The sequence below is a fragment of the Silene latifolia genome, chromosome 3 (assembly GCF_048544455.1).
Source record: "Silene latifolia isolate original U9 population chromosome 3, ASM4854445v1, whole genome shotgun sequence".
Classification (NCBI taxonomy): domain Eukaryota; kingdom Viridiplantae; phylum Streptophyta; class Magnoliopsida; order Caryophyllales; family Caryophyllaceae; genus Silene; species Silene latifolia.
In genome coordinates, this window is record NC_133528.1 from 45,798,469 (window position 1) to 45,803,251 (window position 4,783).

The following is a 4,783-nucleotide window of genomic DNA, read 5'->3' on the forward strand; positions in this document are numbered from 1 at the left end:
TAAAATGTTTCTTGATTGTAACTCCGATCACCACATCGGGAAACCGAGATGGTAACGTCCTCCCATTACTTTGGCCGAGTAAGAAGGGGGTGTTACAAAGTGGTATTAGAGCGACGATTTTGGAACCTAAAACAATGAACCAAAACGAATCTAGGAGTGTCTAATAAAATGAACCCGACATGAGTACAATAGGAGATCAGTTTTGTATGAGTAGGCGCCCTCATATCAAAACTAGTGCCTATTGTCTCGGTTGGTCACTACGTGGGTGGTTATGAGTATGGGTGAACGCTATATGGAACGTTGTATGGTTGCATGAATATGTGATTTGCATAAATTTCTTGCATGATATAGTTGTTTCCAATGATGTGTTAATGTGTATGGAAGTTGAGTGCTTAGATTGATATGAGTAGCAGGTTTGGAAATGGCTAACATGTGTTGGTATATGAATAATGATTTCGCTCTTTGAATTTGCACTGTGTGTTAATTAAATGCCTACTAGTGTTATCGATAGTGTATGATTAGTAATGGATGTTGGTAGAGTAACTACTAGTTCTATGGTATTGTACCAAAGCCGGTAAGTAGGATAACATATAGACTAACTCGGGAGAGTCACCGCTAGTCGGTGGACTCCCGAACCATTCCTTATTGTTGCTGGGATACTATCTTTTGAATTCAATCAGAAATTCCTACCCATAGTGAATTACTCAACCGAGTGCGAGCTCACACTCGATCGAGTAGGGGAGCACTCGGCCGAGTGGATCGATTTCCAGAAACTTGAAAATTTCTGGAAATGGAGCACTCGATCGAGTAGAACGGGCACTCGACTGAGTGGAATTCCGTTCGACCGAGTAGACTCGGCACTCGACCGAGTGCCTACATGGGTAGAATATTTCGTGTAAAAACACCTTTTTACACAATCTTATCTTCTTCATTTCATCTTCTACCTCATAACTTTCAACATCAAAAATCCTCTAAAATCATTTCCAAAATTCCATTTTTGAGATTTGTTAATTGGGTTGAGTTTTTTACTTCATTTTTACGTCTCAAATCTCTTATTAATTAGCAATGTAAATAGACCATCTTTCCTCTTGTTCTCTCAATAATTTGTTTATATCTACATTAATTTGTCCAAGATTTGTCAATTGATTTGTCAATTACCTAAAAATAAACCTGATAATTTCAATAAGACGTATTAATAATTGCGAAAAACGAAAATTACTTCACTAATCGATGGATAATAATCCATTGTTCAAGTTTTTAGATTAATTAGATTTGATTTTAGGGAAATTTTATGAATAAGAGTTAATGTGATTATAATTAGGAAAAAGGGGTATGATATGGAAACTTTATGAAAAAAAATGTATGTGAAAGAGTAAATTTCGTACGTGAAAAAAAAGTAGGGTTATTTCATGAGAATAATCCATACAAAGGCTCATCTTCTCATATTAATCCAACCTACATTTTAACTGAGAAAAAACCGATCTTTGACATCATTTAACTTTTAGTGAACTCAGGCCATTATTTACCTCTTATGACCGGTTTCTCAACGGGTCCTTTTTTTTTCTTTTTCTTTTTTTTCATGTTCTTTATATTTTTTTCTTCCCTTTTATTTCTTCATTCTTCATCCTCTCTTTTAATTATTCATTCCTTCTTAATCATTATCTCTTATTCGTACCTTTTCTTTCTTAAATCTCTCTCAATTTTCTGGTTCCTCATTTTTTCCCTCTCTTAATCTCCTGCCACATTTCCCCAACTCTTTGCACAACATCATCATCATATGATTAACTTCTTGTTATCAGGCCAGGCAATAGACCCACATTTTTTTCCAAAATCAAGCCCATATATAAATAAGCTATGTGATCTCTATTACCTCAGCCAACCATTAAACTTGAAACCATTTACAAGCCTTAGATACCCAGAAATTCAACTTCTAGTATATGCAGCAAAATCGACATTAATAAACGCACAAATTCTTCCAAAATCAAGCCCAGAAATTCGAACCAAATTAAGCCCAAAATTCCAAAGCAAATCCAAATCTATACAATATTATTAAAAGGGGAACTTAAAATGCCATGTATACAATGCCACCTAGCATTAACAAAAAGCCACGTCACTTACTACACATGACATGACGAATAAATATGACATGAATTATCAACTTTTTATTACATGACATTAATTTAAATATATTATTTTCCAAAATTTATGTAACCCTTACAAATTTACATCAAAGTTTCATAATTTATCTATACAATATTATTAAAAGGGGAACTTAAAATGCCATGTATACAATGCCACCTAGCATTAACAAAAAGCCACGTCACTTACTACACATGACATGGCGAATAAATATGACATGAATTATCAACTTTTTATTACATGACATTAATTTAAATATATTATTTTCCAAAATTTATGTAACCCTTACAAATTTACATCAAAGTTTCATAATTTATAATTAAAATTGATATTTTAATTGAAATTTTTGTAATAAAACATGTAAATAGATTAATTAAAACTTTTCATATTTTTATTAAATGTTTTTTCCTATTTAATTCATTTTTTTAATAAAAAATGTTAATTAATTGATTAAAACTCTTCATAATACTTAACACCCACCAAATTAATTAATACTTTTTTCTATTTAATTAATTTTTATAATAAAATATGTTAATAAATTGATTAAAACTATTCATATTGCTTAACTCCAACCATTTTCATTAACATTTTTTCTTATTTAATTCACCTCTTGAGTTTCTCGGCATTCAATTACCTTATTCAATAATAACACAAAATAAATAAAAAACAAAGTTAAATATTTGAATTTATGGTTGTATAATAGCTATAAAAGCTATAATAATACCTATAATAGTTTATATTCACTTCATTTATTTATTTAATACCTTTTTTCCATTTACCCATCAGTTTCTAAGTTGTGGGCTATATATTTTATGGTTTAATTTATTTATTTGATTATGATGAGAACATATATTTGTATGTTGTTGTTGTTGTTGTTGTTGTTGTTGTTGTTGTTGTTGTTGTTGTTGTTGTTGTTGTTGTTGTTGTTGTTGTTGTTGTTGTTGTTGTTGTTGTTGTTGTTGTTGTTGTTGTTGTTGTTGTTGTTGTTGTTGTTGTTGTTGTTGTTGTTGTTGTTGTTGTTGTTGTTGTTGTTGTTGTTGTTGTTGTTGTTGTTGTTGTTGTTGTTGTTGTTGTTGTTGTTGTTGTTGTTGTTGTTGTTGTTGTTGTTGTTGTTGTTGTTGTTGTTGTTGTGATGGTGGTGGTGGTGTAGTCCTACAAAGTATATTTTAATTTTTATGTTTTTGGTTTTTATGAATTGTTTGCTTTATATCTGAATTCATGTTTTCCATTTGGTTTTTAAATGATTTACATGTGACAATGTTATTATTGGTTTGTCAAGTTGTGCCATGTTAATGTTTTGCCCTTTGTTCAATATCATTTATTTTATTATATAAACTTTAAAGTATCATGAAATGTGTAGATACCAAGTATCTGCACGATCCAAAACCACCCGATGATGATCGGACTATAACGTGTTTTTGATATGCGCGCGTGGATTAGCTATACATGATACGGTTTAATGCACTACTCGGATATGAAAAATGATTTCATAAATGGTTTTCTAATTTCATTTGCATTAAAATAACACTATTTAGAGTTAAAACCGTCTTCGGACCCAAAGCCGACTCAGAAACCCGCAACCCGAGTCAATATGAGTCAACCCTAGTCTGGAATGTCAAAAATAATGCCATGAATGTCTTTATTATGTCATTTCCATTAAAATGACCCTAATTAGAGTCAAAACCGACACCGGGCCAAAAACCGACTCCACATTCAAATCCCGACTCACACGGGTCAAACCCGAGTCAAGCACACAAAACACCTACCTCAAGTAACACCCAAAATCATCTTATTAGGTGCCCATATTGTTACACGACATCCTATTTGATTACCACAAATCAAACCAACCAAATAATAGATAGGGGAAAGGCCACGTCCAAATTGAAAAGGACAGGGCACCTCATTGCATAGCAGGCATGCTCGCGCCTCAATGGGCTACCTCCTTAGCCTCCAAGCAAACTCAATCGACCTACCATGGCTACCACCCCACATTTCTCTATAAATACCCACCTTCACACACCATAATATTCACGCGAGCGTCCGCCCCCTCACATCTCCCTTAAACTTCTAAACTCGACTTTCTAAGTCACAAAATCGACACGTGTTTTCGACCTACCGATCGAAAACATAAGACTTATACATTTTGTTTTCAATGATTCCCAAAACCTTTGGATAGTGGATGGCCTTATCCAGGGCGTACGAGAGTCATTCTAGCGATAGGATGTTAAAGGGGGACGAGTCCTTATCTTTAGTACCTATGGCAAACACAGCTTTTTGCCTTGGTTTACCTAGGTATAAAGTGGATTCGAACGGGTTCTAAGCATTCCACAAATGCTTGGTGGCGACTCCAAACATCTCTACATCGTTTCGAGACCTTTGTCGAGACGAAACCGACCGATCTAAAGCGATCCGGTCGAAAGCATTTTCAACGCCGCCGAGAGTGGCTTTCAAAAGGCCGCTGTATGTCCAGAGATTGGTTTGGCGTGCAGGTGGCCCGTGACTACAGATCGGTAGGTGGCCGATGTCCACAGACCGGTATGTGGCCCATGTCCATAGTTTGGAGACTCTGCTGGGGAAAAACTAGGACACTTGTGTCTTTGTGATCCTTAGAGGTGAAACTCGAACGAGGTCGGGGTTAAAGTGC